The sequence below is a fragment of the Hermetia illucens genome, chromosome 1 (assembly GCF_905115235.1).
Source record: "Hermetia illucens chromosome 1, iHerIll2.2.curated.20191125, whole genome shotgun sequence".
In the NCBI taxonomy this organism is placed as follows: domain Eukaryota; kingdom Metazoa; phylum Arthropoda; class Insecta; order Diptera; family Stratiomyidae; genus Hermetia; species Hermetia illucens.
The window spans coordinates 187,138,861-187,162,956 of NC_051849.1; the positions used below are offsets into that span (position 1 = coordinate 187,138,861).

Below are 24,096 nucleotides of genomic sequence, written 5' to 3' on the forward strand. Positions count from 1 at the left end.
GCTCTGAAAACAGTCCTCTCGAAAGGACAAAGCCGTAACTATGTACAAGAACATCTATACCCTTCTGACACTCAAGAATTTTACTGTTTTAATACTACTATAAAGGCAGAAAGGCAATTTGGCAGAGATCGGAGAAGACGTAAAATTAGTATTAGTATTACAATTGAAACAACACTACGGTTTACGCAATGTTAGCGCTTTTTTGACAACTTCGATGATCCATTTATTATACATCAATATACATATATACACAATTACCACTCCACTACATATTTATTCTTCATTAGGTCAAACATAAAATTTGTCTAAATATTTCGTATATAAGCAAAGAATGCCATTAGGATATCAATTTATAATATAAATTATTTCTTTCAAGTAAACATACAAAAGACATGTAAGATGTTCACAAGCGAACGGGGAGTGCTCGTTTAATGCAAATATAAAGCAAAAGAAGAAATGCCGATCAGTGAAAGTGAATAATGCCTATAAAGACTAGAGTTGTGTATTACAATTTATCCAACGTAAAAAGATACAATCTACAGGAGATACTATAAGATAAAGACTGAATCTCAAAAGTTCAAACTACACTTCCAATTTGCATAACACCGCAGTAATGAGCAGAATAATTGCTATCATTCGTAAAGCAATTTTCACTTAATTACGGATAAAATGGGGGAATTTATAGAATCAAAGTGTAAAGATAATAACCAAGCGGTACTTTCAATTCATGGCAATTTTGATCAACTTTAAGTAAAGAGAGGCATACAAGTAAAAAATTACAATATTTGATTGCAATCAAAGGTATCCGTCTGAAATACAACACATATGTGTATGTTGCAGGTATGATGTATCTGTATGAAGCGGAACGTATTTTCATGAATTCCACCATCGTAGTGAATTTGGGACTCAAAGACGGAAACTGGCAAAAGTAAAAGAACATCAAGCGGGACTCCTCTAGAGTATACTATAAAGGGACTGGAAGGCAAAAGACTCTTTAAAAGATGTGAGTCGGCTTAGTTGGGTTCTCTTAAAAAACCGAGTAGAACTTTCACGGACCACAGAGTTAAGTCTGTACAAACTCTCTGGGAGGTATACCACCAGAGAGAAAAGGTGACAGAAGTGGGAGGGAGCGGTTTCTCCAAACCTTTCAAAACGAAAGTGCCGCAAGGGCAATTGGGACACTGCGAGTGCGGCGGTTATCAATGAAAAGGCACTTCAAAGCAACTGGCCCTTTTCAGCCATGCTAAAGAAGCATCGAGGAGGCGACTTCTACGAAATATTTTTCGAAAATGTCTTAGCAGAAGGTTAAGGTAAGATTCATATCGAAGCTTAGGAAAGATGACGATTTAAATTCAAATCCAAAAAATTTCAAACAAATCGACTTAATATCATTTTCGCTGTTTGAGCGTCATATTAGCGAGAAAGCGCTAAGGCCACACCCAATAAATAACGCGATGATGACGTTCGTAGACATTGAATTGGCTTTTGACTGTGCGGCTTTTCAAAAACTTAGTGCTACCTCCTGCAGCGCGCCGTTGATATGATTGACTGTTGGTGGTTCATGCATGGACTTTCAGTAAATCCAAATAAAAACACAGAAAGGAGGAAGCTGAATGGTCTTTGCCTTCCAGAGATGAGGGGTACAACCCTTCAACCTTCAAGAAACATGTTTGGAAAAAACATGTAGAGGACCTATCCTAAAACGAAGAGAAAACTAAGACGCCCCAGAAGAATCAGAGGCCATATATACTGAGGTCTTCTACACTGATATCTTTTGACCAGTTCAAAAATCGTTCAGGAATGTAGAAACCGATTAAACTCTAAATCTATATTCAATATGGTGGAACTACTCTAGGTGCCTGGCCACTGTTGTGCATAGGGAAATAAAATCTCAGAAGCCTTAGCAAAAGAGGATTCAATTTCCTCCATACCAAGACCAGAACCAACAATTGGAATGTCATTAGCCTTGGCTAAGGCTGCTATCAAAAACTGGGAACAAACTTCCCATAATAGCAGGTGGCAGAGCTTTACGGCTGCTAGACATACCAAACTTTTCCTGTCAGAACTAAATTCCATTCTGACTGACCAAAGGTCACTAGTTGAACATTGTTCGGAATTGAGATTTTCCAAGATGATGTGTCCATCCTGTAATGGGATAGCGAGATCCACGGAACATTTCCTACGTAGGTGCCCCTATGCCTATGGCCGCAACAGATATCCGATTTTTGGTGTTGCTCCTCTAGCTAATATTGAAAATTGCAAAGTTAATTGAACCCTTATCTGACATGACCTTATTCTGATAAAATAAATTTGATACCCCTCCCCCTCATATGTACATTCAATTCAACACAAAGTGCTATCCCTGGGTATAAGTAAAAGATTAGATTAGGTAGTGACTGAATCGGTTTTAATAAGTACTGTTTAAAACCATAACAATAGGAATGTGTAATTGGTTAATATAGTGCCTTGGGGAAGGGAAAAAAGAACCGGATGAGCAACCAGCAGATGATTCCCTGGATGAAATATGGGAGACGAACCATGCAATAATTGATCCGGGAAAGATAAGTGAAGAGAAATGAAAGAAGAGTATGTTGCGTTTGAAGGAATCAAATTACTTTCGAGAAATTGGTGTAAATGACGTGTACTCCTGCCGTGAATTAAAACATTTAGCAACAAAGTTGGTAAAGTCGGCTGGAAACAGTAAACCCATGTTTCGCGCCCTTTTGCTACAAGACGACCGAAGTTTGCAGTCAACTGGTCGAACAGGGCAGTAGTTGACAACTAGAACAGGAAAATCGCTTCTGAAAATATGAAGTCCTTCTTTCTAAAGGTGTGGGAAGTAATACCCGTCGACTATTTTTTTTCTTTAAATTATGCTTAAAGGGAGCAGGAGATGTATTTTCTACTGTTAACAAGTTTATAACATCCATCGGAGCTAGGTCTAATACATATGGTTTCCATGCACCCCTTGAAGGGGTAAAGCGCTTCATCCTCATCATTCGCAGTTACTTGAAATACGCTTCAGCTCCCCCAAGGACTCCCCGAAACACCCGCACTCCCCCTCTACTTTCCTGCGTCAAGTGCTCTTGGAGTGACACATTCATCGGCCATCTTGGGAAAAGCAATGCCAGCAATGCTATTGTCACCCCCCTTTAATGTGTTACCTATCCACTGCTACTTCCGTTTTCCGATCACATCGCGTATGGACGTACTCCGATAATACGACGCAGGTCTTGAAGAACATTTGGAGCCTTAGACTTACAGTGAGCGTTACTTTCCATGTGCTACTTCCATATAACAACATAAAAAGAACATTATAGCACAGAATAGTCCCAACTTGATCTTGGTGTTGAGATAACTGAGTTTAGCGGATTTAGCGCTGTTAATGCATCAGGCAATATTCACTTCAGTACCACCGTCAGCAAAAATTACCTTTCCTAAATATATAAATGGTTCGACGTCATCAATGTTCTGTCCAATTATGCAGATAGGTTGAGTGCGATGACCCGTCAGACTGACAACTTGGTTTTGTTGGTGTTTGTCTTCAATCCAATTTAACCTGCCTCTCTTTCCAAATCCAGAGCCATTTAGCCAAAGTTTGTGGAAAGATGGCATAATTCATTGTAGTTCTTCACCGCCTCCGGACAAAGTATCCTAAAGAATGTTACTGATAAAAAGAATAACCATTCAATAGTGGTGTCAAATTTACCAATGAGGAATTCAACCAATAAAAAAACAAGGAGACAAATGGCAAACGACTCAAAACGGTGTACACCAAAAAGAGGCATAGAAGAGGTACAAGGATGAGGAGGTAAACACCAAAAGATGGTTGTGATGAATCCACAGTGAAGCCAGCAAAACTGATGAAGGAGGGAAAGATTGAGTAAGATTGCAGAAATTGTGAATGTCGAGCCTGACCGACTTGACATCACTTAGACCTCAATGATCAACAAGTATAGTTTATACCCCTTTTTTACCGTCGATTCATGATGGAGTATAGGGCATTTAAATGAGCATATTTCATATTTCAGCTATCACGGAATATGTAATATGTAATATGGAATATGTATGCATGAGCATGTCTCACTCTTTTTCAATCTCCGTCCCGTTCGGAAGCGGGGTCGGTTCGTTTTGATCGATTTCGCCATATTGTTGGGTCATCGACTTTGATGTTCAGACCAATCTTAGCAAGTGAGTTCTTGTCAGCGTGAATTACATGTCCATACTATCGAAGACGCCTTTTTGCAATTTTCACCGGGCGACCCCATATGGATCGCGGATGTCTTCATTTCAGTTGTGATCATGGCGTGCCAATGGTCTCCATTACCGTGAAGCGCCGATCATTGTCGGTGATAGATGTTCAGCACTCAGAACCATAGAGGACGACAGGGCGGACGACAGTGCGGTAAATTTTAGATTTGAGACATGCACTGTTACGCCAATCACAAAGAACGCCAGTTGTGGAATGTGACTTGATCAAAGTTTCGCTGATGCGTGAAACGATTTCATAAAGCAGTTTATTATTGGCTGACAGCATTGATCCGAGATATTTAAATCGCTCAGTTTTTGGCATGACATTGATAGTGCCTCTTCCGTTAGGCTCGGTCAACAAAAATTCGGCGGTAATCCCACTTTAAAATATATCGCTTTTTTAAAACCAAGTTCAAAATCAAAATATGTAATGATCATCTGAAAATATTACCTCAGATGAAAAGGCTTTCAGGATTATTGTATTGGAGCACAATCTGTGCTGTTTCTATTAGAATTATAAAAGAAAAGAAAAGACGTAAAGTATGCATCTTATTCTGAGGGTGTTGGCCTCCATCAGTGACTTCATTAAAAAGTTACTGACAGTAAATAAGGAGGAAGAAAGTAGAACACATTTAATTCTCTCGAGTCTTTAGTATCAAAGAAAACGCAAACAAGAATGTATAAGTGAAGTAGCGGATTCTACTCAAATTTCCGATTACGTAATGAACGAATCCAATAGCATTCATACCTCTGCTGCAATTAAGGGGTACGGCCCTTGAGTTGTAATGCAACTACACTCATAGATCCCACAAGGAGCACTTTTGCAATATGAGCGCAATTACAACCACTGATCACTAACCTCGAGTACATAGGGACAGCACTTCCCAAAGGATTGAAACGTGTCAGGCCACTAGTCCAACGCAACATCTCCGTTACCATTATTGCAAAACACCATTCATTGCCTTTTATAGTCGGCCAACACTCAGAACCATAGAGAGTGATAGGACGGACGACATTGCGGTAAATTTTAGATTTGAGACGTTCGTTGATACGTGGATCACAAAGAACATCAGTTATGGAACGCCACTTCATCCAGGTTGGGTTAATGCGTGAAGCAATTTCATAACGCAGTTCTCCATTGACTGATAGCGTTGACCCGAGGTATTTGAATCGCTCAGTTCTGGGCAGGTCACTTGCCGCTGACGGTGATCCTGCCTGCTTCTTGGGGATGGGTCGTCAAAAATTCAGTTTTATTCAGATTCAATCTGAGGCCGTGTTGCAATATAAAGAGGGCGATGCTTCTCACGGTATTTGAGGACAATGCCCTGTCAATAATTTATCTTTTTGTATGGTGTAAAAGAAGATTCTAGCTAAAGCCACGATCGCCATCCAGGAGTGAATGTGATAAATGCTCAAAATGCCATGAAACATCATTCATGGAAGTGTCAACAATTCGTGGTAAAAATTTTCAGGACATAATTGCCAGCCAATATAATATTAACTACCGTATTTCTCATGGCGATGCCAATTTTAGTCATTCTGAAAGATAAGAAAGCCAAGATGTGCTAAGACCTTATGACTTTCGCTATTTAAACTGCTCAAAAAAGCAGTTGGAGTCCAGGGTTTCAATAACATCCAAGCATCCCATTGAAACCCAAATCAGTGGGAAAAAAACCCTTCAAATTCGCTGAGAGAAATATATTCGTAGTACAAGAAATGAGGTATTTTTATAAGTAAAAGTAAAAATATATAGTTACAATTAAAAACGAGTCCCGTTTATATTTGATACACCTCGTACTTGATATTAAGTACAAATGGTTGTCTTCGACCGCAGTCTCAATTCTCAATAACTAAACCAGGTCTAACTACAATGTTTTCTAGTAATGCTATACCTACTAGGCTGCAGCTTCGCTTCTGGAATTTTGTATTGATACATATTTGTAAGATAATTTTATCTCATTAAATCACACTCTAGAAAATCGCAATTAAAATGCGTTTCATATTGCTTGTATGAATGAAGCCCTGGCGCTAATGGAAGTTGCATATATAACCCCATGAAACAGTTCTCAGATAGCATTTAAACAACAATAACAATTAAGTGATTTAAAGAAATCATTAATATCATAAATAGGAAAATACTATGTGAAAATCTCGCGGCAAGCTTCAATCATCTCAGTATAGTACTTTTAACAAACAGCGTGAGACACGAAAGAAAGTACTATAAACATTTTGAAATCAGATACGAATCCAACAGCATCGCAATACAGAGACGAAGAGAAAACAATTCAAAGGAAAAAACTTCGTGAACCATGACAATAGTTGATCTTGTATTTTTCTTTGGTTTCTTGAAGAAAAAAGTAAATTTCAATTACCATATGTATGTACGAATGCGCACTGTCTGCTCGAAATACAATGGAGGAAAATCTCCATGTTAAATCTTACTAACATATTTTTTCGTAATTTCTTCTTATTTCTCTTATTTTCATCTTTGCGTTTTCTTCGAATCTTCAATTGTCCATGCAGAAAACTCGAAAATCCAGACGAACCAGTGCTTTATATAGCCGAGTTAGTTTTAAGCATGCAAATCTAAGTAGCGAGTGCACTTTACGTTATTTCAACCGGTTATATTTATATACACATGTAGACATTTATTACGGAAGATAATATCCAAATTTTAATTTCTTGGGTAATTGCATAACCAATTATTTATGGCTTTTTGAATGAATTTAACTTTTTTATACTATATAGCATAGATATGGCAAAATATGAAAGAAATAAAATTAAAGACTTTAATGACTGAAAACAAGTCAAACTGCATATATGTGGTTAAATACATGAAGCAGATAAATTATCTTAATATGGGCCGGTAAATGAAAAGTGAAAAGTGCAGCGGTCAGGGAACTTCCTCATTTTTCAGCCAAATTACTTTGCTTCCCTAGGTGATAGTTTAGCTGGCAGTGACCAGTGAGAATTCCCCAATAAGCACCCTGGAATGCTCCATCCCTGGTAGGCCCGCCCAGTATAGTTCCCTCAACCGTTCTTCTTCATTACTTAGAGTCATAGCCATGAAACCGTTTCCGATTCCACAAAAGGGTTCTGGCCCGTGTAAAGGCGTCCCTGCTCCCTTCTTGGCTAGTTCGTCCGCTGTCAAGTTGCCTTCCAACCCAGCATGGCCTGGAACCCAAGGTATCCAGACCTTGTTGGACGAGCCGAGTGTATTCAGCCTTTCAAGGCATTCCCACACCAGTTTAGAGCTCACCTGGTTGGACCCAAGTGCCTTGATCTCTGCTTGGCTATCGATGAGAGTAGCTATGTTCCGCCCCCTGTAGTTCCTTTGCAGATTAAAGGAGGCACATTTGTGTTTCCCGTATATTTCCGCCTGGAATATGCTAGTGTACCTGGCCATTGGCTCAAAGTACATTTTCCTTGGGCCAATGACACCGGCACCCGCTCCCTCTGTTGTTGATGTCGAATGGTCTTGAGAGTGATCCTGCTGCTTTTATCTGGGCTCGCATGTTGGTCAGGGTCAGCCTAGTCAGTCTTATTAATTTCGTCGGGATACCGAATTCTCTCATGGCCGTGTACAGTTTTACCCTGGCTATGCTATCATAGGCGGCTTTAAAGTCGATGAACAGATAGTGCAATTGTTGTCCATATTCCAACAGCTTTTCCATCGCTTGCCGCAGAGAGAAAATCTGATCTGTTGCTGATTTGCCAGGAGTGAAGTCTCTTTAGTATGGGCCAATGATGTTCTGGGCGTATGGGGCTATCCGGCCTAGCAAGATAGTGGAGAATATCTTATAGATGGTACTCAGCGACGTGATACCTCTATAATTGCCGCACTGTGTGATATCTCCCTTTTTATGTATGAGACAGATAATGCCTCGTTGCCAATCGTCAGGCATTGATTCAGTAAGGAGGATCCTCCGGGAAACTAGAGGTGACACCTGAAGCTAAGCGGTAATCAAAACATCAAGTCAAGATGTGACTACCGTGCCGAGGGCTGATTGGTTACAGGGGTTAAGACGTGGCTGTGAACGATAAACTCTGGGTACCAGGCAACCCCCATGTCTTGGAAAAAAATGGCTCTGCCGAGATCTTATTTTCCTCGGCAAAACAAAAGCCGTGTCAGCGAACTAAGAAGTAACTAAAAACCCGACAAATTAAAGAAATCAACAGCACTTTGATCATGACCATCCAACTCTGAGCGAAGGGGCAATCCTGAGCTCTTCGATGGAGAACCTGAGTCTAGACTAAAATTAGCCACTTATTCAAGGGGGAACCAACCCTATTGGGACCCAGTCCTTAACGGACGACCCAAAGCAGTCCCCTTCTGTGTCCATCTGGAAATTTCTTACCAAACATTAGGTGGCTTTGATGCTTGCCGCTCATATGGTGTCCAGATTCGTCTTCGAAAAGACATACTCCAACGTAATCACCAAAAGAGAAGAGTGATCGATAAATGGCCACGAATCTTTTCGAATTACAGACTTAATAATCTTCACCGACGGGTCCACGGGCGCAGGAGTATTCTCGGGAAAACCGATTATGAAACTGGCTCGACCTCTTGGAAAAATGACAGCCATATTCCAGGCGGTGATATTTGTCATTTTATTGACAGCAAAAGAAGGTTTGCGGCAAAAATGGAGAAGTTCCGACAGTCGAGCGGCATTATCAGCACTAAACAGCAATGACATATCAAGCCAGTGGATGCGGAATTGTCATCAGGTGTTGCTGAAACTTGGCCGACTGAACGAAACATTCCTGATATGGATGCTAGGGCACTCAAACATTAGTGATAATGAGACATGACAGACTGGCTCGCCATGGTTCTGTATCTAAAATGATGAGGTCAGAACCAGCTTTTGGTCATCTACTGTCAAGTCTACTCGAAAAGGGGAAATAGTAAGGATTTACGCAGCCGAATAGAGAAATTTGAACTTCTGCCAGCAGGCGAAAATCTTTGTGAAGGAACGTAGAGCCACTAGAGCGGCATTTTTGTTGTCCCCTAAGAAGTGGGACCTGAAAACCCTAGTAGAGCTTTGAAGAGGATACTGCCCCTTAAACCACCACATGGAAACTATCGGAGTGGCGATCTTGGCCATATGCAGCCAATGCGAGGAGGAAGAAGAGACAGCCCTGCACTTCGTATGCAGCTACCCGGCCTCTCGAGACCTCAAGCCAAGATACCTTGGTAAGGTTTTCTTCAACGAAGAGGCTGCACGTGAAAGCCTGCGAACGCGCCGTCCGCGAGTGGCCGATAAATAGTCTACCTCGGAGGGTAGTACAATGATCCTAGCACAGGTTTGAGTACTTGAAGTTGGCTGCCCGTTGTGTTATTAAAAAATAAAGTCGCCGCCGCATAATTTTTCTGCGAATTCAATCATTAATATCTCCAGAAGTTCACAAAACTTTCTCGAATTCATTTTTGTTTGAACTTAACCAATCTCACCTTCTCATTAGTCGCAAATTCAACCCAAATTATAACACTGGCCCCATTTGATAGCCGACTCATTCTAACTTCATCTCCAAGACGTTTTTAAAGTTTTGTGTAAAACAAAACCTTATTAAAATCGAGTCACTGTCTGTCTGTCTGTCACACGCACTTTTCTCCAAAACGGCTGAACCGATCCGAATGAAATTTGGTGGACAGATGGGAACTAAAAAATCCCACGCATACAGTGAATGACATAAATTTAGGTGAAGTTTAAAGGGAGACTCCCCATACATGCAAAAGGGGGATTTTGCACCGAATATAGTCGCGTGGGGTATCAAATGAAAGGTCTCAATTAGTACTTTCCGAATCTGATATTAGTTTTGACGTGAACTGTAAAGTGGGTGCGTAAAGAGTCAAAATGAAATTTTTAGCTATGTACACGCAGAACTGTCATGCACTCTTCGCTCCTAACATTGGGAAACATAACCTTTTATACCTGAAGCGTCAAGCTCGCGGTTTCCCGACTTGTTCATGCTTATAGAACTGAGATAAACATTTTTCTCATCACAGAAAAATACTTTACACCATTCTTACTCCATGTTTTGCTCTTTCTAACGAAGTTTATTTTTGGCCTTACGTGAAAATGATTAAAAGTTGGCCTTTTTGCTCTCTTCTTGAAAATCGAGTCTGCCTTATGCTCTCATTTTCATACAAAATTTGTCTTGCTAGACTACCTGCAACTGGAGGCTTTGACATAATTTGACTAGAAAAGCCGCAATTTTTGAATGTAAGTGACTATCAGATTGCGGTCCTGCGCCTCAACCAATTTGCCTTGTCGAGAAATCCGCAGGTTTGTATGAAGGGATGACAGGATTCGCCGAGGACGACAAAAGCTTTTTGGGCAGTATTTTTTGTGCACAAATTATTGAGTTTATGAGAATTTCCACTTCAGATACGCTACAGGGTCTTACAACACACTAAATATGCCTGTGAATTTGCTAAACACTAAAAATTCACGACCGACAACATAAGGGTATTATAATAGAACGTTTATAGATTCAGTAAGCTGCCCACATTTTCCAACAAAAAATTGGGTTATTATCGATTTTGAAATTTGAAAAGTGTAGGAGTTTATGTTAATTTCCACCATTGTACATCTGGATGATGCTACTATGATAGTGGTTTAATTTTCTCCCATCTGGCCTCTAAAATATATGTTGCTTTCAGTTACTAAGATAAATTTTGTGGGTTTCATCGCAAGATCGTATCAAAATGTTTTGGTGAAATACAGAAAGACGGCGACTAGAAATACCTTTATGATATATTTACTTCTATTTCCGCATATCTTGGCAAAGAAAATCAGCGGTAGCGCTACCAAAAGATAAAACTATACTCGATGCTTTTAAAGCAAGTTTGGCGTCTCTGTATCAGCAATTGCAAAAAATTGTACAGACAGATATTAAGGCGGTGTTTTTTTTTAATTGATAATCATAACAAAACTATATACATACATAAAATCTAAAAAAATCGAACATGGATATAACCGCCAAAATAAATGCCTGAAATTTTTTGTATACACAAACAGATTAAAATTTAATCATTCATCAAACCAGATTTTAAAAAATGTCAGACCAGCTAAATTTTATGCTACATATACTTATGTTAATTGGATTGGATTGGTGATATTCATCATAACATATCTGCATATGCACATATATTAAGTTGGGGTATGCAAATTCAAATAGAAAACGTTTAATTGCTTTTATTTTATGTTGTAGATTCTCGTAGAAGCACATAATAAAACCTAATATTTTTTGTTTTCACTTTTCCGACTATTTTTTGACCCAAAAATTTGAGCAAAAACGCCTAAATACTTTCTAGAACTTACAAGCATCCAATATTCAAATAGAGAAATTTTCCTGAAGAAAAGTACATATACTCGCTGCAACTACACATTACGCAGAGAGACTCACTGCAAAACCACAAACAATAAGTGAGCCCAAGGTTATTTGTGATTACTATGATACTAGAGGAGGAGTTGATATGGTCGGTGAACATTTTCCAAATTACAGACCATCTAAGACAAAAATTATTGTGAACAAATTTTTTCCAACCTTTCCAAATACGTAGGTACTGCGGAGCTCAGTTACTTTGTACAGAAAGTAATGGCAAACAATATACAGTAATATGATTCCACAAAAACTATTAAGCATGTTTTTGGATGCGTACATGGAAAGTACATACGTGTATACTTTTTTAACTTATTCAACCAAGTAAACTCGCGCAAGTTTAGCTCGGCTGTTGTAGAAGTGTGCTTCTCCTAAAATTCCGTAAATATAATAACATATATAATATATAACAATATATATAACAATTACATATATTGGTTTTATCAGGATCATATTGGCATGAGTCATGGGCAAAAAAACGGAGAAGATTAAGATCATCCAAAAAAAAGTTGCCACTTACCACCACCAAAATTTTATTTCTGCTCAGAGATAATTAGGCTCTACGGCCCATAAACAGGAAGGAAGGAAGGGTGGAATACTACCTTATCACTGCATTCATCTGGGGCTGCTAATACCTCAAAACCTATCCATACATGGAGAGACATCTTCCAGTGGGATTCATTGAGTATCCTCTAGTTTTGCATGGCACTGAACCCCCTTTCAGGGCTACTGAATAATGCCAAAGCATGGTTTGGCAATTAAATATGGCATACGTACTAAATGTGAGCTGGCACATTTGATGCACCTGGATGACATCAAGCTGTATGCTAGTACTGACGACCACCTTAGAAGCCTGTTGCAAATAGTAGGCATATTCAGTCGTGATGTCCAGACGGAATTTGGAGTAGACAAGTGTCGAGTCCAAAATATCCGCAAACGTCAACACGAGCTGTATCTCGGACATAGCATTGGTGAACTCCACATCCGAGCTATGACGGATACCAACTTCTACAAACACCTAGGAAAACTGCAAGGAACCCGTGCTCGAGTTGGTGATCTGAAGGATGCTCTGCTATCCGAATTCCTGCGACGTGTAAAACTGGTGCTGAATTAATTCGCTTCACTGGCTTATGCATTCGAAATATTGCCGTGGACGAAAACCGATTTGGAAAACATCAAGTGACGGATATGGACTGCTATGTCCAAATTGCGAACGTATCACCCAAACGCTGCCGTGGAGCGGAAGAACCTTCCTCGTGACATTGAAAGTAGGAGCGTGACTGATGTAGGGGCACAATATCATCGCCAAGTCGACTCGCTTCGTGCTTATTTTTACAGCAAAGGGCAGGCGAGTCCCTTGCATGCAGTTGTTTGTAAGGCAGATTGCGGGCTGATTCCACTTAACTTGAAGAATCGATCTTTCAATCCTCTGAGCGAAATGAAGTCAGACTAGGAGCGGACCGATGAATGGAAGTCAAGACTATGCACGATAAACACGCGAATTGTCTTTGGCAGACATTTGTCGATTTGCATTTGTTGAACAGATGGATGTGTGCTGGGGAGCCCTTTGTTGAAGCGGAGAGATTTATGTGTACCACCTGAGCTTATAAAAAGTTCATAATGAAAGAACGGGTGGAATACGACCAGTGCAGAATGTGTGGTTTGGCATTAGACGTTGGGCTATCTCATTTCTGGCTGCACTGTAATAGCACTAGTATAATACACGAACAGGTGCAATGCTGTGTGCTGCCCTACCTTCATTCAAAAATTGTGTCAAAAATTGAGGCTACTTGCTCAAATTGTCAGTCATATGTACACGGCCTAACCTTTATTGAAAAAAACCTGGAAGCAAGTACATTCGTTTCATTCAATTGAAAAGGGACAGCAGGTAATAAAACTGTTTTGTTTTCTGATGAATCTTCCTCACCCTCCTTCTAAATTTCGTCCTTTTGAAAATATTCTTCTCAAAACTATTAAGCAAATTGCTTTGGAAAGCATGAAAAGTTCAGTTTCTGTGTGTGTGAAGATTCTCAACTTACAACAAAGTATTGATGAAATGACAGTGGCTGTAGATGGAACCTGGCAGAGAAAAGTCACCAATTCCTGAATGGGATTATTTATTGTAAATGCCCCAATAAAAAGTGCGATGAAGAAATGTGTAGTGCAAATGTTTATGGAACAAACGAGAATTTTGGTCGCTCGGCAGCTTTTCATGAAGTAAAGTAAGTTCACTAATCTATATGTATAATTTGAACTACATTTATAATTTCATCAATTTTTTTTTTTCAAATATACGCAATATTTAGGAGAAGGCGACTGCAAAGCCTTCAAGGCTATTATCAAAAGCAAGGTTTATTTATTTATTTATTTTATTTAATTAATTAGCACCATATACAGAAAACAAATGCCTTGTTACCTATTGTCCTGAGAAGGAGGAGCGCTTAAAACTAAAGAAGGAGACAGAGTCAAAGGGCCCAAGCTGTAGAGCGCTGTAGGACCGGCATAGCCTCGAAATCGGGGACTGAATATAGATTTCGAGCTCCGCGAAGGGTACTTCAAAAATGTCTACACTACGTGTGTTATGAGAAGCGATGTGCAAAGTAATATGCGAGTTGGCAGAGCGTCCTTCAGGCAATTGCAGAGTTTGAAAAGAGTACACACATCAAGGAAGATACGGCGGTGCTGCAGGGAAGAGAGATATTGAGGGTGCGGACTCGTGATGGATAGTCAACTCATAGAAAGTTATTTTTGTAAAAGAGGGTCCGGGTGAATTTGCGTTGTACAACTTCCAGAAGGAAGGCAGACCAGACTGCAAGGCAATATTCAAGGACATTTCTGACAAAGGAGTTGAAGAGTGTTAAGGAGGGCTGAATTTTGGAACATTTTGGAAGCTCTATTGATGATGTCAACGAAGCGGGAATTGAAACGAAGCTTGTCGTCGATTACTACACCCAGGTCTTAGATGGAGATCGGTAATGAAAGGAGTTGTCCACTAAGAGAATAGGAAAAGGATGTTGGGGAAGGTTTAAATGAATAGAACATCTAGTGACATTTGCTGACATTCACTGTCAGCTTGTTAAATGAACACCAATGGACCAGATTATCAAGTTTGGACTGCAAGTCCAGCGGAGATGAAACCGACACAAATAATTAAAGGTTGTCTGCGCATTGCAAGCACGGGTAGATAAGGATGGAGGGGAGGTTATTAATAAAAAACAGGAAGAGTGGGGGGCCAAATATAGAGCCTTGGCGAACCCCAGAGGAAAGAGAGAAGGAACAAGATAAGTAACCATGAAAAGAAACTCTTCAGGAACGGTATGAGAGATAGGAGGGAAGCCAGGAGATGATTGAAGGGGAAAGTTGAGTAGAGAGAGTTTAGAGAGGAGAATATTATGGTCAACGGTATCAAAGGCTTTTGCGGAATCAGTATAAATCGTATGTACTTCCTGTCGTGAATTAAAGCATTTGGCAACGAAGTTGGTAAAGACCAGTAGATTTGAAGTCGCCGTTGACGTAACTTTCCAGGATTTTAGAGCAAGGAGAGATAAGAGAGATGAGGAGTAGAAGTAAGTCGTTGGAGTAACTTTCCAGGATTTTGGGGCAAGGAGAGATAAGAGAGATGGGGGTTAGGGATGATAATGATAATGATTTTTCCAGAGATGCGGAAAGTAGCAGTCTTCTATACTTTTGTTATAGTTTATACACAGGGGAAGGGAAATGTTTTTTATACAGTAGAGAAGGAAAAGGTTAGGAAGCCCATTGGGGTCAGGTCCGACATTGGGGTTAAGATTACCAATGAACTCAATCAAGGAAGGTATAAGGATAGAAATAGTCAGAGATTCGGAATAGTCCTTAGTTAGAAGATGCGTAGAGGGTGGAGTGGTCGAGAGAGAAAACACAGAAAAGAAGAAGGTGCAGAAAAGGTAGCAGGATAGTTTTACGCAGTGGAGCCAGCAAAACTGATTGAAGAAGGGAGAGATTGACTGGGATTACAAGAGTAGCGAGTGTGGAACCAAAAGGGTTTCAAGTTACCGTAGGCAAGGACGGCCTCGACGCTCAATAAGTACCTTCTATACGCTTTTTAAACATTGACTTCACAGTGAAGGGCACAGCCTTAAAGTGAGCAAGGTCGGCGTCATTCTTAGAAGCCCGAGACTTCCTCCGCAGAGCATATTTCAGGCGAATGTTATTAAGGATCTCTGTTGTGAAAAAAAGTTGGATAAGAACGCAAGCAAGCAGGGGAAGAAGGGACATAACAGAAGAGGAGATTGAACAAGTACATATTTGTTACAGAAGTAGCAGCAGCAGCACTTTAGACCTTCCATTCACAACTTTCATAGCTGTGAATGTAAGGTGCGTTCCTAGAACAAATCTTTCTGCTACCAATGAGATCTGAACCGCGAACACTTTAACTAATGAGCCACATCCAACCAAAGTATAAATGTGAGTTAAGTATACACTAAAAAATAGAAAAAGAATATGGATTGCTAGTAATGCATTTTGTAGCATAAGAATATCACACAATTGCAAAAAAGCGTAGTATGGATTTGTATCTAAGAATACAAAAAGGTTATATTTCCTTTTCAGACATTGTTGGGGATAATTGAAATTAAAAACTTTTGAACAATGGATTAACGCATATCAAACATTTCTTTGATTCAACAGGGACCGAACAATGAGGTGCTGGTGAGGATAAGCAAGCAATAAAGGATATTTTTCTGGTAAAGAAACTTAATCTAAAATATTCGGACCATATCATGCCTACTCAAATGTATCGCCTGCTGCAGGTATCAATCGAAGGAAACCTTTAACAGGCAGGAGGGCCATATCCTGGCTCAGAAAAAATGACATGTCCAATCCCCGTCTACTCAACGCTTGATAAGGAGGAAGAGATCAGCTCAGACATCATCTTGAATAATGCTATACTAGAAAGTTCAAGAAGGAAAGGTGAGTTGTTGATACTTCTGCTAACAACTTTATTATCCAAAAAAAACTTAGCTCGTTGTCTCTGAGACCCGCAACTAAAGGAGCTTTTGTCAGTACGAGTTTTGGTTGTCCCTCAGATCTGCAAATTCCCCTAAATGGACTGATGACTAGGACAGAGTCTACATTGCCATCGTATATGAAGGACGACTATTTGGTTTGTTCTCGAACCCTTGCTAGCCAAAAAAAATCCTCAACTAGCAGACATGTGCCGCATGATTTTAATGGTACTTTCAGTGAATGGCCGTTATTTTAAAATTTATAGGGTAGATTATGTGTTTAAAGCAGTGATTATCGACGGCACTTTCTTCTCGATTTTTTTGTTTAATTGTTTATTAAATTTATTCCAATATGTTTGAACAACTGTATACTGAGCACTACCAGCATCAGTGAGCAATAATTCCAGTCATTAAAGCCTTTCGGCTCCGGTGCGACCTCTAAATTCTTTCAGCCCGATTGGGGTGCCTGTAGAGGGAGGCATAAAAAATAAAAGTTATGCAGCACCGATGTGCGCCACCCCCCCGGAAATAACCGCAAAAATCGATTAAATGGTGCCACATCCCTCCAGGGGGAAGCGCTCATCGGCGCTGTATAACTTTTGTTTCTTCTGTCACTCTCTACCCCCACCCCAAATTTCATGACAATGGATCTTGACTGAAAGAATTCGGAGGCTGAAAGCTTTGATGACTGGACTACTCTAGGAACAGAGTCAGTAGGGGATCCAATGATATCCCACCGTTAGTTGTCTCCGAAGTGAATGTAGAACAGCGAACCGCTTAACTGGTAGATGAGCTTTAAAACCCAAAATGACGCCCCCAATAGCAGGGAAAACCGCCAACAATTGGTTCATTACTTGATTAGTCATCAGCTGTGGATACAAGGAGATGTTGCTCAGGTTTAGGTTTAGCTTAGCACCTTATTATTGAACAAGTTTGGTGTTCAAACTACCATTGCTTTACCGTGATGAAACCAAAACCACTCGTAAAGTACTGCACATATTTTTCCTTGTTGATGCAAATCGGGTCGTCGTTATTCAACCGGGATCAAATTCAACCACGTCCAAATACTCATCCCTTCACAATTCATTCAATCGTCTAGTCCGTAATGTAAATATAATAAATTCCCGAAAGTCAACAAAGCAATCAAAGGGCAGTATCGAAAGAGAAAGAAAGAAAATAAATGAATAGATTAAATGACACACTATTTGCCTAAATTAGGTGGTCATTTGAAAAGGAAATTGTAAAGTATAAAAATTGACTCTCCTAACCATAGAAGGAAATTAATTAATTAATTTCTATTTTGCATTTTATCCATGAGTGTTATAGGAGCATGAATGAAAAGGTTTAGGAAAGCGATAATGAATAAAACTGTTGAAAGGAGGTGAATGCCAAACATTTACATTTTAAGTGATATTCAATCTTTGTAGCTTTATTTGAGGCTTTAAATTTATACGAAATATTTTCTTCCTTCTTCTTTTTCTCTAGTATTTGTACCGGAGTCCTCAAAAGCAATAATATTATAGTATAATATATTATGTCTTCTACTTTCTGTTTAGAGAAAAATAGTTTGCCTACATTGCATTGTTTTCTTGTAATAGTTTATTTCATTTCTAATTAACCGCGGAATTTTCTTTAGTTTTGTTATTGCCATATTTATTGCTCTGCGAGTAGTAGGCCTACAGTAGCGTGGCAAGAACAAAGGCAGAAACGCATTCATGACCGAAGGAAAGACTTGAATCCAAGGCACTAGATCAAGAGGCTAATACATAACTATGTCAGCCATTGAATCATTAAGAACAAAGTTTACAATTTTTTTTTTGCAAAATCGATATTCATTTAAATTTTATTCCATATAAGAACTAAAAGTTAAATTTTTGTGACTTGCTTATGCCAAATAAAGAATTTTTAATATTTCGTTCATATTTAACCCAAAATTTTAATTCACTTTATAATACATATATGTATATAAACGAAAAGCTTCCAAATTAATATAAGTCTAATATACAAGTATAAATAATATATTGATAAATTAACAATAACTCGTTCATGTTGTAACTTGTTTTGGTGGAAAGTTTACAATAATGAAATAGTTGTATAAATTTTGCTACATCCGCGACATCTAACTCACTCATTATCATTCTAAATCCTGAAATTTTTACCATATTGTTTACCCAAAATATCAACAATGCCAACTTTATTTCCATACCCCTTTTGAGTAACAATAGATTTGTGAAATTATATTTATTGAAAAGTCAACAATATTGCAATTCGCTTCGTGAATTTAAGTTGAATTCGATGGATTCACAGATACATTTACCTACTCATTTCATTTAGCATCTCCCAGTGAATTGGATGCAATTTATTCTTTTTATACAGTTATATCTATTAAACCCCTGGTTGTTGGAAACATTGAGAATGCTGGAAAAAATATATGGGCAAATTGAAATTCTTGCATATAATACTTCTACGCGACAATCGAAAGAGTCCAAACCGGACCTCGAATTTTATAACACGATACATCCTTTTGCAAGGAGAATGCCCTGCAATTATTGAGTCTCTTCGTTTCCCTACTGTTTGCATTCAATTTAATTGGCAAAGGTACACGTCTTCTTTTTCTTCGATATATCTTACCCTTATAGACTTTCCGGGCTGGATGAGCGGCCCACCGCAACCTATTCAGCCGTATTTTGTCCACAAATAGACGGTCGTGGTATCACTCATAAATTTCATCGTTATAAAGGCCAGGGAATTGTCCATCCTCATGTATGGACCAACAATTTTTCAGAGGATTCTTCTATCGAACGCGACAAATTTTCTTGTTTAGAACCCACATCTCCGAGGAATACACAAGGACTGGCAGTAATAAACGAAACAGTTTTTGTAAGCTGAAATAGGAGCTATTGACTGCCAACAACCGTGCGCGGATTTCATCATAATAACTGCTTTCGGTTGTGATTTTCAACGCTAGATAGGAGAAATTATCAACGGTATCAAAGTTTTTCATTGTTCTCGCTTGATCAGTGCAATCTGATGTTCTTGGTTCTCTCGTTTTTGGTGCTGACTATACATGCAGTCCGAGATCTCTCGATCTACATGAAGGTAGATTATTCATCTCGGATTGGTCGATATATTTAAGTCGCTCAGTTCTGTCAATGGCAGTAACCTGCCCAGAACTGAGCGATTTAAATATCACGGGTCAATGCTATCAGCCAATGGAGAACTGCGTTATGCTCCTCACATAGGGAAACACAAAACCTTTTACACCTGAAGCGTCAAGCTTCCGGTCTCCCGACTTATTTTAAATTGTTATTGATTTTGGGATTCGAACAAATAATAAATAAATAATAAAAATAATGCGTAATAAAATTGCTTCACGCATTAACGCAACCTGGATAAAGTGACGTTCCACAACTTGTGTTCTTTGTGATCGACGTATCAGCGAACGTCTCAAATCTAAAATTTACCACAATATCGTCCACCTGCCGCTCTCTATAGTTCTGAGTGTTGGCTGACTATAAAAGACATTGAACGGCGTCTTGCGGTAATGGGGACTAAGATGTTGCATTGGACTAGTGGCTTGACACGTTTTGATCACATCGAAGTCATGGGTAAACGACGAAAAGGTCGGCCGCAACAAGGGCTGGATACGCTGGATGGGGATTTAAAAGCCTCGCGATTACATCCAGATCAGGCATTTGATAAAATAAAATGGCGAAATCGATCACGACGAGCCGACCCCGCTTCTGGACAGGACAAATGCTAAAGAAAAAGAGGAAGAAGTGAGGAGCATGCATTACAGCTCCGTGTCACATAGCTAAAAATTGCATTGCCCTCTATTTTTTAAAAAGCAATTTAGTACTCCTAGGATGAATTTAAGGGGAGTTTTTCAGTCAATTTCTACAAGTTAGTAATATACAGCAGATATCGGAATGGGAAAGGGCTGGGGCGAAGTAGATTCTTTATAAATGCGTCTTTAATATTCGCGCGAATGTCAATTATTCTCGCTAATGTTAGCATTTTATTTGCATGGCTTTGGAAGCAGTAAATTCGCGCCAAAATGTTAAGCTATAACTTTGGCGTTAATGTCCAGATTTTCATGAAATTCGTCACGTATATACAAAATATTGTCCTCTATGCTGGTGCGAAATTTGGAAGTCTTCGGATAAATTTAAGGATTTTTTTTTGGTAATAGTAGTAAGTTTATTTGAGTATATATCGGAATAGGACATATTTTGAGGCCTACATTTCATCTAAGCGCACCACCCTGATTTTTTTCTGATTTTTGAGTTAGATAGTTTCCGAAAATATCGGTACTAATTGAGACCTTTCATTCGATAAACCACATGTCTATATTGGGTGAAAAGAAATTTGCATCCCCCCTTCACATGTGTGGGGAGCCCCCCTTTAAACTGCACGTGAATTTATGTCACTGGATCTGATAGTTCCCCTTTGTCCACCAAATTGCGAAACTAGTATCATCTTCATCATTTTCCAATTCCAAATCCTCGTTTATTCTCAACGGGATATAGAAACTTACTTAGGTTAATGGGTGGTTCCCTTATGTCTTTGTAAAGATGATCCTAAGGAGAATCAGCAGTGCCGGAGGACAATAAATACCAGATAGAAGTAAACAGTGGAATTCGGTAACTCAAACCGTTTAACAACATTCAAAGCAAGGATAAAGGATAGTCAAAAGAAGTGCTCAAGAATAAAAAACATAATATCTGACTGGACAAGAAATGAAAAAATCAGTAAAACAACTCCTTTGAAGACAACAATCGGGCATGTTTACCCTTGGATGGCGAAGTTGGCTATTCTAAATCCGATTTTCTATTATACTTCTCTTCGATTGTTAACTGGAGTTTTAAGTTTTTCAAATTATTGTCGAACGTGGCACACTATCGCTGGCCTTTAGATTCTTTTCCATCTACTTCGGTGTTCAGGCCAATTTAAGGCTACCTGTTATGATCAACTAAGCACAACCTTACCTCAAATTCTTCTTGAGTGGAAATGACATGGATCTGGACCAAAAATTCAGCGCCCTGCCCCTATTATTCTTGTTTTTTCTTGAAATTTCTATTCCGGCTTTCCAAGGAAACTCCGGGCCCGGTAGGAGTCCCTCCATTTCCACCACCTCCCGTCCCGCCTGCTGCCTATCAGTTTGTTTTTATCACTCCAAAGCAGACAGAACTATCAAGTGTAAAGGGTTGGTTCTGAATTCAACCAATGACCTTTCTATTTAACTTTTTTAGATCTCGTCCGTAAGCAAAAATTAAAGATATTTAACTTCCACTAAGAATAAACCATATTATTTGCAAATGGCTGCTCAAAAGACTTCTAATTACATGCTGAGGATTAAAAGAACTTTGTGCGTATCAATATCCTTGAAAAGCACTTCCGAGATAATAGAATTCCTTCTCAAACTTCAGAATTGAAACCATGCAACTAGCATCATCGAAGGTTATTTTTGATCGCCATCTTTTTGCTTACATTTCAAAATAGATCAAATTTCAAATATTTCTTATCTCCTCTCGCTAAATTATAGTTTTATATAATTGTATATACTCGTACATAGCCTAAAGTGAAATATGCAAAAGATTTGCGTAAATTTAAAATGAATGTGCAAATAAGTAAATTAGCAACTGTGCGGGCAACCATTAAACTTTATCATCATTTCGTTTCGAATGGTTTCAGTGCATGCAGTTCGACTCCATTGGAAACATTTCAATTCATGCTTCATTATTTACCAGTAAAAACTTGCTTTTGAAGGTTGGGAAGTTAAAAAATCGTTTTCATGTTACTCTACAAGGTCTATCTTGGAAAAATAACTGTTTACGAAGCTTTGTTCATGAGGAAGACATAATTGAAAAAAAGTTTAATACTAACCAGTAAGATAGTATCCACTCACTTCTCACTAGATATTTTTTAAAAACTTAACAAATTTAAAACTCACGAATATCACTTGCTATGAAAAAGTGTTAAAACAAAGATATCAACTTGCAAATTTAGGTTGAAACTTAGAAAAACCAATAAATACGTAAATTTTTAATTTACAGCTCCCGGTCAGTGCACGATCGATCCAATTATCACGAACGCGAGGGAATATTGCTGCGATCTAATTGCCAATCTGTATCTACCGCATTTAGTTGTTTACCGTCTTAGCTCCTATCGACAAACTGAATATCTACTATCTACGATTGGACTGACTCACTGGCGTTTTCCGAGTCTGCGACACAGTCTCTATTGTTCCCCACATTACCCACATTGGAACCAGACGAAAAGTGCTCCATCATTATAACCGGTGATGGTGTAATAACTTTTTTTCTTTTTCCGCAAGAAAGCACTCACCTGAGCTGGTACATTTTAGGGGCCTTCTTGATTGTGCTCGCATGCATCTAGGTGAGTTGTGATCAAAATCTTGCGGTCAAAGTGCATTAAGGTATAAACACATGGTGAATAGACAAAGCAATATTACTTTTATTGCCTAGTTATAATGTCAGTGCTCACATTATGCATTCAACAGGAATGTTTTTAAATAACGCAACATTTTGATGCACGAAATGGTAACAGTAGTATTACGATGCATTGTATGCCAATTAGCTGCTAGCGAAATGTCTGAACCTTGAATCCGGTATTAATCCGGCCCAATAATTGTAACGAACAATAGGCAGCAGCACCTGACTGTCCTTTTCGTCTGCTTCCACACTTATGTATATTCATAACTCTCTTGCCATAAACCCCTATGTAAGGCATAGCGGCAGACTTTGCTATATTATTTTCGAGCGATTTTAAGAATTATAGCCAAAATTTTCTAACTCCCTGAATATTTTTTAAAATAAAAGTGAGCTTAAACTAACAAGGACATATATAGAAAACATTAACCCATTTCGGGCCTTGGCCATCAGGATGTCCTTCCTCCAACCATCTCCACCTATTGATCGTGTCTTCCAATTTCGAAATCCGAGCATTGATACGCTGCCCACCCCTTTCACTTCCCATCGGTTTTCGTCCTTCTGTTCTCTCCTAGAATACCCTTTCAGGTATCCAAGTATCGCCCATACGTTCAATGCGGCCAGCCCATTGCAGCTTCCTCGTGACATTTGTGAAAACAGGTAGAGTTTGGTACTATTTCAGAGCAATAATTTTTCAGATCGGTCTAACTTATTTGAATTCCTTTTTTTCAACCACCGATTACGCAGAGATCGTGAGCGCTTTAGTCGGTCATCGCTCACCCTGATATCAATTTCAAGTCTACAGCTGACATCGAGTGATGCTCCTGTCTAAGTATGGAATAATACTGATGTCGTCTCCCATTTCTTATTTTCTGCTCTAATAGATGCTGAGGTTGGGGGCCTAAAAGGGCACTTTTAGAAACCTCATTTCTATCATCGTCCTTTAAAAGCATTTTTAAGGCAGAGGGAGAATTTGGAAAAAAAGATGCATTTTCAATAGCGAATAAGCTACTTTCTGTTCTCAA

At 39.0% G+C, this 24,096-nt stretch overlaps 1 protein-coding gene across 2 annotated transcripts in view; it reads right to left on the reverse strand.

Annotated features, from left to right (window-relative positions):
• Positions 1–22,812, reverse strand: part of LOC119654770 (uncharacterized protein DDB_G0280205) — a 110,590-nt gene extending 87,778 nt beyond the window's left edge. For both annotated transcript variants that reach the window (XM_038060347.1, XM_038060315.1), the window contains exon 1: positions 22,506–22,812. The gene's annotated coding sequence lies outside the window, so the exon portion shown is untranslated. The remainder of the gene's footprint in view (positions 1–22,505) is intronic.
• Positions 22,813–24,096: the final 1,284 nt, after the last annotated feature.